Source organism: Phaseolus vulgaris, chromosome 3 (genome assembly GCF_051622355.1).
Source record: "Phaseolus vulgaris cultivar YP4 chromosome 3, ASM5162235v1, whole genome shotgun sequence".
NCBI classification, from domain to species: Eukaryota; Viridiplantae; Streptophyta; class Magnoliopsida; order Fabales; family Fabaceae; genus Phaseolus; species Phaseolus vulgaris.
In genome coordinates this window covers 38,330,537-38,343,967 of record NC_143500.1, presented here as the reverse complement: position 1 = coordinate 38,343,967, position 13,431 = coordinate 38,330,537, and positions in this window count along the sequence as shown.

Here is a 13,431-nt window from a genome sequence, read left to right as displayed (position 1 = left end):
ATAAAGATACTGTCCAGTGTGTTTTCTGTGTAAGTTATTTGTAAGAAATTCATAGATTTTTAACACGGATCTGATATATGTAGCAAAGACTGAGATCACATTCATAGATTTATTAACACGGATCTGTTATATGTACAAAAGACTGAGATCACATTGAAGGTTGAACTTCATCAATAGTAGTTTTTGCTTTACTCTTTTTCACCCTTAAAACTCTTTTGTACTATCAAAACAATAGCTGCTACAAAAGTGCACTAATTTGCAGTGGACCAGCCTAAATAAATAATCTTTCTTTCGTCATCAGTGCAGCTTTTCTTCTATAAAAAGGTGATATGCTATTACTACTCCTTGCAAGAATAATGAGTAAATGTTCATTTTTTCTTTGATAATAAGCTTATTTTATATGAAATCTTAACTCAACTCTTACATGTGTTTGGATTAGAGAGTCCACTGTTCACGAAGAAAAGATCTTCAACCCATAAATATTTCTGGTTAAAAAAAGTTATCTAAGCTAAAAAGTTATGCCTTTAATAACATTTTGAGTTAACACGAACAAACAACAAAGCTCATGAAAATAAAATACGAACTTTGGTATTTTTAAAAGTCGCAATGCAATCATATATAAATTACGATTTTAGTTTATGCAATGTCCATAATAATTTTTTTATTTTTATACACTTAAAATTTATACAATAAATAAATTATTTTCATATATAAATTTCTGAATCATCATCTTGACCAAAGCGTTGTTAAGAGTTATTTTCAACCTTGTTAAATCACATGACTTATCATAAGCCAAAAACATTCATTCCAATTTTTTTTATATTATTGTAGGGAGAGAGGGTGAGAGAAATGACAGGACTTTTGGCATTATTTAGTGAATAGGAAAAGAAACAAAAACCAGCTATAGTGCTACAGAGACCACAAATCAGAATCACCCACTTGCAATCACCAACACAACAAAATGTATCACTACTCTGCACCTTACCTAGTACAAACATCTTACGTTAATAAACTATTTACTAACACATGATTGATTTTAAAATTTTATAATTATAAGTAATTGAGATTATCTAATATGAGTTTGTGTTGTGTCACTATACTTATCCTTTTGAGAGTGAGATACAACATGTGGGCTGCACGAAAAACTATGAATATGCCCTTTGTGCCTCTGCCATAAGTACATACAAATACGTATGATGTGAACATGGATACATGCTTAGTAGTTGATGTATTCATGTGCTTGTTCTGCTGTGGTGGTCCTTCTCAATCTCCATGGTACCCCCTTTTAAGGTCACCCATCACTGTCTTATATGTCTCTGTTTCACTCATAGCTTCTTCAATCCATGCACCTCTGTTCTTCTTCTTCTTTTCCTCTTAACCATTTCATTCAATTCTTCTATGGATCTTCATTTCCAACCAAAATCATTCATCACCACTCTTCTTCCTTTTTCTTCTCCTGCAAAATTAAGACTGTTACTAATATTAATCTTATAATTAATTATTTTGAAAATTCAGGATTATATATTGTTCCTGCAAAAGTGGTCAAAAACTCCTTTCAAATAGAATGCGTTGACTTCTCGAATTGGATTCTTGAGGTTAAACTTTCGGATTGGGCTCTTTAGGTTGGACTCTCAAATTGGACTTTTTAGTTTGGATCTAAGTTTAGCAAAACTTTCTAAGCTGAACCGGATCACTGCACCTTTCAGTTTGTCCTCTCGGTTTCCTCTCACTATGCCAAAGTCAAAATTAATTTATGTAATTATCAGATAAAAATTAATTTACTTACCTCTTAAACTAATGTTCTATTTATAGTATTTTTTTTTTGACTCATAACCTACTACTTGGATCTTTCTTTTTTTATCCAATATATTTTTAAACAAATATCTATTAATTTGAGTCTTATTATGCAGGACCTTATTACAGTAACCATATATATATAGTTTTCTGCTATTCTTTTCAGTTAGAACTTTCAACCTACCAGTAAATATATCAAAGAATCACCATCTCACATTACTATATATATACTCTCTAATTAATTATTTTATAAAATGTAATCTTAAATTTAAGACCTCTGCAAATGCTTCTAAGCCCCATCAATAAACTCATAATGGAATGTAACAGTGTACAGCAACATTAATTGTATTGAAGTTGGTGGCTACGTTTAACTTATTCAAAGTTTTGTTCAATTATAATTAAATTAAGATCGAATCTGCGTTAAAAATATAAAATATCTTAATTTTATAATGTTAAAAATTAAAATAAAACATAAATTCATAAGTCCTTAACATTTAAAATGCATATAAAAAATTAAAATAAAATACATTGTCATACTTGTATTAATATTCTAATAACATTTACTAATAATAATAAGTTTCTATGTAGAAGAAATAATAATAAACACTTTAGATGTGTTTTTAATTTTTTAAGCAAAAAGTCTAAACTAATTTATTGCTAGAATTTTTTAATTAAACTCATTTTTAACCAATCTTACTATTTTGCTTTTTTAAATTGATTTTTGTGATTTCTTTGAACTAGTTAGTTGTCTAAACAAAAATATATTAATCTGGATCGGTATTTGCCTCACAGACAGAGTAGTCAAACATAAAAATTAATCTTTCTTCGAATTTGAGGATAGTAAATAAGTGAATATCATGTCCCAATTTTGAATTTTCTGGATTCTAAATAATCATAAACTGAGCATTGATCATTTTAATTAAACGTGAGCAGAAGCAGAAGTATTAAATAATTATCAAAATAAAGCAAAAGAAGAAGCCTCCTATGTGAAGAATTTTGGATGGAGATTAACCACGTGATATTCTGACAAGACAAGCTATTTTGAATCAAAGAGGACTTGTTTCCAATTATTATAATGTAATATTTATTATACCATATTATATATATATATATATATTTAAGAATTTAAATTTTGAATGATTGATTGTATATAATTCTGAGGATATTTAATGTTTTTTCTTTGAATTTTCTTTTCTGAACTTGTTTATCAATTGCAATAGATACTTGTAAGATATTTCGATACTTAAATGAATTAAATGTTATATCTTAATGAATTGTAATGTTATTGAAGTTAACGTCTCCTGATGAACTGGAGAATTTACGTAAAATATTCCATAATCATTGATGAAATAATGTAAACTAATATTTTCAATCGACCTTACTCTATGTCAAACCACAATTATTTTAAACTATCAAGTGATTAGAGTTTTAAAATCCTAATTCAAGTCTAATTTTTGACTAAAATAACTTTTTATTAAACTTCACTTACTTTCAACTTAGTCATACTAATACAAATTACTTTCAACTTATTCATACTAATACAAAATAAAATGCTAAAATGTTAATAAAAACAAAAATTGAAATCTCTTTCCATAAAAGTAGAGCACATGCTTTTTCATTCTAAAATATTTGTATTATATATTATTTATATACTTCCAAATGCATTAATTATGAAAAAAAATATAATCACATGATTCAATTATTAATCATATGGTACTATATAGTTAAACTAAGAAGATGCCGTGCCCACTTCAACAACATACGAGAAGGAGATTTCAATTCTCAGCAAAAAAAATAAAAATAAAAAATAAAAAAAAAAGACTTCAATAATTCAATAGTACGTTTCATCCGTATTAGTTAACCGTTGTACTTAATCAAAATCTTTATCAAGTTATTAAAATGACACGTACAAATAATTATTTATGACATTGACTTTTCCTCAGAACAAACTCGTTTTCTGAATGATTTAATTAATTATGAGAGTTATAATTTCTGGGTGGTTTCCTTCACAAGTTGATGGAAAACAATGTCGTTGGCATCATTGACCTTCGTGTTTCTCCTTCAAGACAACGACCATTCAAGCAAATTAACTTTGCCCAACTCTTTTGCAACATGCATCAATTAATTCAAACTTTTAATTAATTAAACCTTTGGTTTTATTCAACACGTTACTTGTTGTTTTGTTACCAGAGATAAAAGAAAAATGGGGACCACGTGCCGAATACTTGGACATGAAAAGGAGAAATCAAAGTGCAACTCTATGGAAATTGCCACACCTTCCTTTCAATATCATTATGTTCTAATTTTTCATCCTTTCAGAATCAGATTCTTTTGCAGAAATGAAAACAACTTTTAATATGGCTTTTACATGTGTTTGTTCTTAGGGAAGTTTCCAGGAAACTTACCCTTAAGTTTCATTATGAACCACAAAACATGCCACAACATCATCTCATTCTCTCCAACTCCAAAAATAGAGAGAAAAGGTCAATATTTGAAGTGAGGGGCTTCACATTTTAGAGTCCAAAGTCTACTTCAGTTTTTAAATTTATAGTTTTATTGGTATGGGATGAGACTGTGATGACCGAGTTGATCGAGACTCTCATTTTTAACCATTAATGCTCAAATCAATGTCAGTGAAGTTAAATTACCATTAAGAATTAGTTAATACAACTATAAGTGTAATTCATTTCACTAATCAGACCTAATAAGGTAAGTCCATTAAAATAATATAAATAATACACATTCCAAGAAGAAAGATACATCATTATTACTGTACACACCCGAATGCCGAATACTCTCTTTACTGACTTGAGCGTCAGAGTGTCTTCTGCCGGTACCTTCCCCATATGATATTCATCAGAGACTGAGAGGCTGAGAGCCGAAAGAATAGCGCGAAGACCAGAATGATCAAAGTAAAACTTTAGCAACCTGCCAAGACAAAATCTTCAATAATTTTATAGGTCTCATCTTCTTAAGAGGAACAATAGTATTTAATTTAATTTTGTACCATCTAATTTTAAATATAAAAGATTATTTTACTCACTAAACATGTTATGTAATTATATAACACAATCATAACCTCTGATGAGTCTTTAATTAATGTAACAGGAGAAGAATAACACTCTATAATGATGATTGTGATGATGGCAATACTACAATATTAAACTTATTTTTGTATCCAGTAGTATATATCTAAGAATTTTAGAGGTTCTTAGAAGAATAAAAAAAGGAAAATTACAAGTAAATAACAAATCATAAAATATTTTTTCAAAGATATATGTTTATTTTGTTCAAGAATATCAGTTATTTATTTATTGCATCACTTATTTTCTCTGTTAAATAATTTAGTGTAATTCCTCTTAATTTTCCTCAGTCCTCAAAGGACTCTCTCCTCTGAAATATCTACTAGACATGAATGATTGGTTGGTGGCACACGTGGTAACTGTAATTGTCATTTCATAAGGACAAAATGGCTGCAGTATTATAATGTTTAAAGCTGATTTGCGTTTATTTCTTTAGAAAATAAATAAACAATGTATAAAGACATTATTTGTGTTTTCATTCATATTCTCTTTTGAAACTTGTATATTTTATTATGCCTACCTGCATTTCTTCAGGTGACTAATTACATAGCTTGATTCATTATGTCATGAAAAACACATTAATATCCTATTAATACTAAGAGAGTATGCGTTTTTACTTGATTAACTAGTATATTTAGAATAATTAGATTTTAGTATATCATTTGTAGAAGTTTGTGAATACTAGAAAATGGAAAATAACTAATATGATGCATACTCTACAACAAATGCAAAGAAAGGGAAGATTATATATTATCTATACATAATCGATTATCTTCAAATTTTCAACTTTCTTTCCACATCTTCAAAGAAAGTAAGATGTGAAAAATTGCCTCATTTTTTTGAGATTTAATATATTAAAATTTGAACTTTCATTGCTTTCATGTATCTCTAGTGTTTCAACAAAACAGAGGCTAATTAATAAACTCTATAATTCCTCAATAAAATTATTAACATATTTCTTTTACAAAATTTAATAAAAATAAATAAATAAAATCAAATGTTAACTTACGCAAATTGTAACATCCTTAATTTTTATCACATATGATAAAATAAAAGTAAAATAAGTAATATCTAATTAACATATGAACATATACTATTATTTAATATTGTATCTCAAAATATATCACTCTTCTTATGGATTTTAATATTTACATATAATATTACAAACAAAACATTCAAAATAAAAATATTTGTTCCTCTGGCTACTCACTAAGGAGCTCTATCACCTGCAACTTCATTTGCTCCCGTGTAAATTAACATGATCATTACAGATTAAAGAAAACAAACACAAAACAAAACAAAGGGTAAGCTAGCTATATAAAATTTTCTATATAATTTCAATTTCAAATAATAAATATAATTCATCAAGTCTCATACACTGTAAAAGCAGCGTGCAACCTACAATATTATCCTGATTAAAGTCTATTTCGTGATCGAGCGCACGGTACAAAGAAGCCAATACAACTGACCCCAACTATAATTCTTGACGTTGTTCAAGTCGGCCAACAATAATAAATACATTAAATGTACCTTATTACCTGAAGAATCGGGCATCAATAGGCTTCCAATAAGTGTTAATATGTGGGCTCCAGCATGTTGAGCAATAACATCATCGGTTGCATGATGTGGCAGTTCCTGAAAAGTGTTGTTAAGCCAATATAAATTAATTGCATTTTCTTTCACTATTGTAGTGGGTGGTATAAATCCGAGCAACTAGTCACACAAAGATACTAAATCACCACTAGTAATCCTAGTGACAGCCTCTCCGTCAACAGGTAAACCCAATACCATTTCCACATCTTCCAATGTAATAATTGTTTCACAGAGAGAAAAGTGAAAGGTATGAGTCTTTGTTCTCCACCTTTTCACTAATGTTGTAAGTAATAGGTGGTTGAAGTTAATGTTCTTAAATTTTAACAAATGTCCAAAACCAGAATGATCAATTAAGTGTCTGACTCGTTGATCAAGTATGTCCTCATGCTTTAGTACTCATATTGCATGTCTTCTGGGTCTCAATAGTCTTTCATTACATTCTCATACATCTTTAGTAACATGTTTCTCTTGGAGCCACAATAGGAACGTATTCGCGGAAAGGCGATGAGATGCCATGAAATTCTAATAGGATGATTCTTGAAAATACAAGCAATTTTTAGAGTACTAGAAAACTACTTACCAATTAAAATGCTTCATAATATTAAATGTGAAATTGTTGGTATCATTACGGGATAAAGTAGGATTAACACTTGGGATGATGCTCATATTCAAGAGCTCATTGGGTGTAAAGAGCTCATTGGGTGTAAATTGCGCACATTGTTAGATACTATGCTCTCCTAGTGCATTTAACATGTAGCCAAAAAAAGCCTACTGTGTTAAATTATGAGAGAGAAATAAATTTAAAGAATATTTGAAATAAATCGAGCAACTGTTTTGAATTTAAAGAGATAATTTATTTTGAAAATTAATTGCATAATGAAAGGAGTGTCTGTTTGATGAGAGAGAAATAAATATTAGGAAACGTGAGTAGTGAGTAGTGGCTGTGAGCAATTTTGAAAATTCTTGAGTATATTGTCATTTTGTCATTTTCCATTATTACTGAGCGGTTACATAGGAGTAGTGGGTTTCAGGAGTAGTTGAAAAGGACCAGTTACATCCACTTCGGAATGAGCAGTTTTCACCGGTTACATCCACTTCATTTTCTCTTTTATATTTCGACTCCAAAGAAAAAAATCTCATAAATTTTGACACATCTTGAACCCTCTTCCTTCACGCTCGTGTTCTTCTCCTACTCTCACCCGTCTCACGTCCACTACATCCATTCCGCCTTTTCATCGGCCTCCACTCTTTCAAAATGCTCTCTAAGCACAAAAGAAGTCTATATAATTTTGATTATTTAATTGTTGGAAGAGCAAGTGGAGGCGGAAGAAGTAGAAAATGGAGAAGCTGATCTAGGTGAAGGAGAATCAACTGTTCTTCCCAATCTTTTGCGACCCCTTTCACTAATCTCAACTAGGTTGATTCTGATCTCGCTTGCTTGAACCCTCCAGGAGCAGGTTTCACTTTTATTCTTCTTTTTCTCATTCTACTATATTCCTTCATCTTCACTCCCTTTAATTGGGGAAAAATGATTATTAACGTAGCACTAGCACTGATTTGTTTATTTGCTTATTCATGTGTTTTGTTTGAGTTTTGGCAGAAATTTTTTTTCAGTGTATGCAAGGTAAAACAATTATTTTGATATTTAGCAGTTTTTTTGGATGAGTTTAGAGAGAATGTCTCCATTAGAACTGTAATCACTTTTGTTGTCATATTAAATCATTATTATTATCTTATTTTATATTTAGTATTAGATCAATCATGGGGTTTCACTTATTCATATAGTTGTTTTTTCAATAATGTTTGCATAAGTGTTTTTTCTTTTATAGTAATGTAATTGTATATCTGGAAAATTATGTTTGATTGTAATTCACCATTAATTAGTATCTTTTGTCTTCCAGGTGTTAGACATGATGGTTGATATTTCTATATATTCGATGTACAATTTGGAAACAAAGCCTCACAAGGAAACTTCCTGCTTCTAAAACACTGGCTACTAATGATGAAGCATCTGAAGAACCGGTGATTGACCATTCTAACAATGTTGAGAAAAAAAAAATTCTAACAATGTTGAGACCCTCACAAAGTAGTGTTAAGGTCCTTTATTAGCTAAACTTAACAAAAATCTCCTCAAGCAAGAGGCAGTGGTAAAGCAGAAGCGCGAGGCTGAAATGGTTGAAGCAAGGTGATCTTAATACAAATTTTTTTCACTCATCTATTAAATGGAGGAAGGTTAAGAATGAGTTACATGGGGTTTTTGAGAACGGCCGGTGGAGTGAGGATAAGGATGAGATTAAGGTTAAGGTCAGAGATTTCTTCGAAGCCAGGTTTGTTGGAAATAAAGAGTTGTCGGTTAGGCTGGACAACGTTTGTTTTAATTCCATTTCCGTAGAGGATAATCAGATGTTGATTGGAGATTTTACTGAAAAGGAAATTAAGGAAGCGGTGTGGAGTTGTGACAGCTCGAAGAGTCCTGGTCCTGACGGCTTTAATATGGGATTTATAAGTTTTGTTGGGATCTCATCAAAGCAGATATTATGGTTGCAGTAAAGGATTTTGAATCCTTCGGAAAATGGCCTCGGGGTTCAAATGCGTCATTCTTATGCTTGATCCCTAAATGTGAAAATCCTCTGCGACTTGGGGAGTTTAGACCTATCTCTTTGGTCGGATGTCTGTACAAAATTATTTCGAAGGCTCTGTCGCTGCGTCTAAAAAAGGTGATTGGGAAATTCATTGATGTCAGGCAGTCCGCCTTTCTTCAGGGGAGGGGTTTGTTGGATGGTGTGTTAGTCACCAATGAAGTTCTGGATGAGATAAAGAGAAGGAAGAAAAGTTGTGTTTTCTTCATAGCTGATTTTGAAAAGGCGTATGACTCAGTGAGATGGGAGTTCATCTATTATATGTTAGAAAGGCTCGGTTTTTGTGGTAAATGGATTTGTTGGATAAAAGGGTGTTTGGAGTCTGCTTCTGTGTCTGTACTAGTGAATGGTAGTCCGTCTAAGGAGTTCTTCCCAAAAAAAGGACTTTGACAAGGCGACCCGTTAGCCCCTTTTTTGTTCCTTATTGCGGCGGAAGGCTTGTCAGGCGTGTCTAGAATGGCAACTGAGAGGAAGATGATAGATAGTCTGGAGATTGGCAGAGAGAAGGTGAAGGTTAACATGTTACAGTATGCTGATGATACTGTTTTCTTTTGTGAAGCTAATGTCAAAAGCATTTTCAATATTAAGGCGGCTTTGAATTGTTTTGAACTTGCGTCTGGGCTTAAGGTGAATTTTATGAAGAGCAAGTTAGGAGGTGTGGGGGTAAAGCAAATATCGATTCAGTGTTTTGCGTCAATTCTTAATTGCGAGGTGATGACAATTCCTTTTGTTTATTTGGGTTTGCCGATAGGAGGGTGTCATAAGAAAAAGGAGTTTTGGGCTGGGGTGATAGATAGAGTGAAAAGAAGACTGAGTAGTTGGAAAGGCAGGTTATTGTCTATGGCAGGGCGAATTTGCCTGATCAAGTCGGTTCTCTCTTCTATCCCTTTGTTTTACCTATCTCTTTTCAAAATGCATGTTGGGGTGGCAAACGAGATAGTGAGTATTCAAAGGAATTTCCTGTGGGGTTGGGGCTCTGATGGAAGAAAGGTAGCGTGGGCTTCTTGGAAAAAGGTGTGTGAAGCGTGGGAGGATGGAGGGCTTGGCATCATTGACTTAAGGATTTTCAACTCGACTTTACTCGGTAAATGGATTTGGCGTCTGGGGTCGGATAAGGGTGGTTTGTGGAAGGAGGTAATTGATTCCAAGTACGGGGGCTGGAGAATTTTGAGAGAGGGAAGGGGAGGAAGTTCAAAATCCCTGTGGTGGAAAGATTTAAGGGAGGTGTGGAACTTAGAAGGGTGGGGTCAGAATTTTGAAGATGTCGTGGCTTGGAAGGTGGGTAATGGGAAGGAAGTTATGTTCTGGGAAGACAATTGGGTGGGTAGGGGGCGTTGAAAAGTGTTTTCCCGAGGCTATTTTCACTTAGTGTCTCAAAAGCTTCCACGGTGGCAGAGGTAGGGGCTTGGAACAACAATGTTTGTGTTTGGAAGTTTGGTTGGAGAAGGAATCTTTTTGAGTGGGAAAAGAATTTAGTGTGTCTACTGTTTCAGGAAGTTCAGGGTGTGAGCTTGAATTTGGAGAAGGAAGATAGTTGGGAGTGGAAGGAAGGGGAGGAGGTAGGGTATTCGGTTAAAACTGGATATCTCCGCCTAAGAGGGGCGAGTAGGGGAGAGAGAGGGGGAGTTTATGAAGTTATGGAAGTGTAAGGTTGTACCTTCTGCACATGTTACGGCGTGGAGGGTGTTGGAAAATAAGCTGACTACTAAGGCTAACTTGGAAAAACGTGAGATCACGGTGGTAAGTTCTGTGTGTAGTCTTTGCGAGGTGGAAGAGGAATCTAACACTCATTTGTTCTTTGAGTGTAGTTCTGCGTGGCGAGTGTGGAACCTTTGTTGTGCTTGGTTGTGCGTGCAAAGTGTGTTTCATAATGTTTCACTGCAAAATTTCTCTCAGTTTAGGTTGAGTAACGTGTCTGTTTCGGTAAATGAGGTTTGGGGAGTGATTTGGATTGCAGTCGTCAACGAAATCTGGAAACATAGAAACATAGTAATATTTAGAGGGGGTGTAATAGATGTATTGGAAGTATTCACGTTGGTGCAACTAAAGGCATGAACTTGTGTTACTTCCAAGTCGCAGGATGCTATCTTTTCCTTCTCTGACGGTGTGTTGATCCTTTGGTCTGTATGAAGATGATGTTTTGATGTCTTGTTTGGGTATAAGAGTGAGGGTTGTAGGCGGTTCTTTTCGGATTTATTTAAGTTTTTAGGAGTTGGCGGGGTGTGTGTTGTGGACAAGGTTAAAGGTCGTGTGTTTTGTATAAGGGTTGGGTCACCCCTAAAGTGACTCACATTTATTCATTGTTTATTGTTGATAAAAAAAATTAATATATGTATATTGCATATATATATATATATGTGTGTGTGTATGTGTGTTTGTATTTTGCAATTTATTCATAATTGACATTCTTTAGTAAGAATAAATTTTGTAAAACAATGGAACACTTAGAAGGATGATCGACCACTCGCATTGATTAAGCCAATTAACACCAAGGTATAATGATTTTACATAATGATGATGATAATGATATTTTTTATTCATAATATACTATAAATTTATATTAAATTTATATTATTAATATAAGTGTGCAAATAATAACATTATTTATTTGAATTTTTAATATTAAACATATATATATATATAAATGATAAAAATAAAAAAACGGATACACAGGCGCGAGAGCGACTGTGCGACTGTGTGCCCGCTAGTAGTAATATAATGTAAAAATATTCATATATAATATCATAGTAAAATACTCATAAGATTAAAAAAATAATAGAAATATATTTATAACATCTTAAAAAGTTATTCCTAAATAATACAATATAGAATATTCATAAGTAATAGAAAAATATAAAAATATTTTTATATAATATAACGTAAAAATACTGTAAAAAAATATTGATATGTAATATTTATATATAATATCATAATAAAATATTTATAAGATTTAAAATATATATAAAAAGCTATTCATATATAATACAATATAAAATATTCATTAATAATAGAAAAATATAAAAATATTTATATATAATTTAACGTAAAAATATTGCTCAAAAAAAATATTGATATCTAGTAATATAATATACTAATATTCATGTATAATATCATACTAAAATATTTATAAGACTAAAAAATATAATAGAAAAATGTTCATAACATTTTAAAAGAATATTCATATATAGTATAATTTTGAAGGTAAATTGGCACACATAAACACTTAAAAAAAATAAAAAAAATGGCAAAGCTAAAGAAACAGGAAGTAAGCATGGTTGAATGTGAAGGGAGTAGGGGTCTATTAAATAAGAATTGTAAATATATTGTGGTGCAACCTCCACTCACATAAATGAATATTAAGTTTGAATTGAAACTTAATTGACAAATAATCCTTGAGCATTGTTATTATTGTACTCATATGACCAAAGTAAGAATTGTTGTAGTCACGTGAGAAAAAAGTTATGAGCAAAGCAACAATTAGTATATGTTAGGCATGTGATGTGAGAAAGAAATGATTGCTTGTGAGGAAATAAAACGGATGCACGCTTTTTGAATAGAAGTTGTCAATGGTGTGTCAAACTTTTTGTGTCCATGCAAAGTTGTCTACCGTAAAGACAACTTTGAATATAAGTTGTCAATGGTGAAGACAACTTTTTACAAAGTTGTCAACGATGAAAACAACTTCTTTATTATGAAACTTAAAAAAAAAAAATGAAACAAAATATAATGTTTGTGATGATTTTCTATACACTAAAAAACAAATATCACCTTCGTAGTTGAAAATTTGACTTATCATAATAAATAAAAATTGAAATAATTATATTAAATTATATTCAATTCCAACACAATATTTATTATATAATTCAAGACTGTAACCTTGAAAAAACATCATAATAAATTATATAAAAAACACAAAAAAAACAAACTAACTTCAATTAATCTAAAATGTAAATACACTTATACAAAACTTACATCATGATCATAATGAATATCATAACACATTATTTGTTGAAAGAAACTTATAACAACCACAAGTTATATTTGACACAATCTACCATAGAGAATCCCAATTATATTTCTTATTGCATCAAGATAAACGGTTTTTTGAAAGATCCATAATCAACTACAACTCCCAATATCATAGGAGTTCTTTGCATAACAATACTTCAACTGAACATAATTAGCTTGAATGATATAATCCATATTGCACATTTTTTTAAACATTTTATAATAACTTAATTTAATTAATTAATTTAAATTTTTAAATAATAAATATGACAACGATTATAATTAGCTTAAATTAAATAATATAATTTTATTTT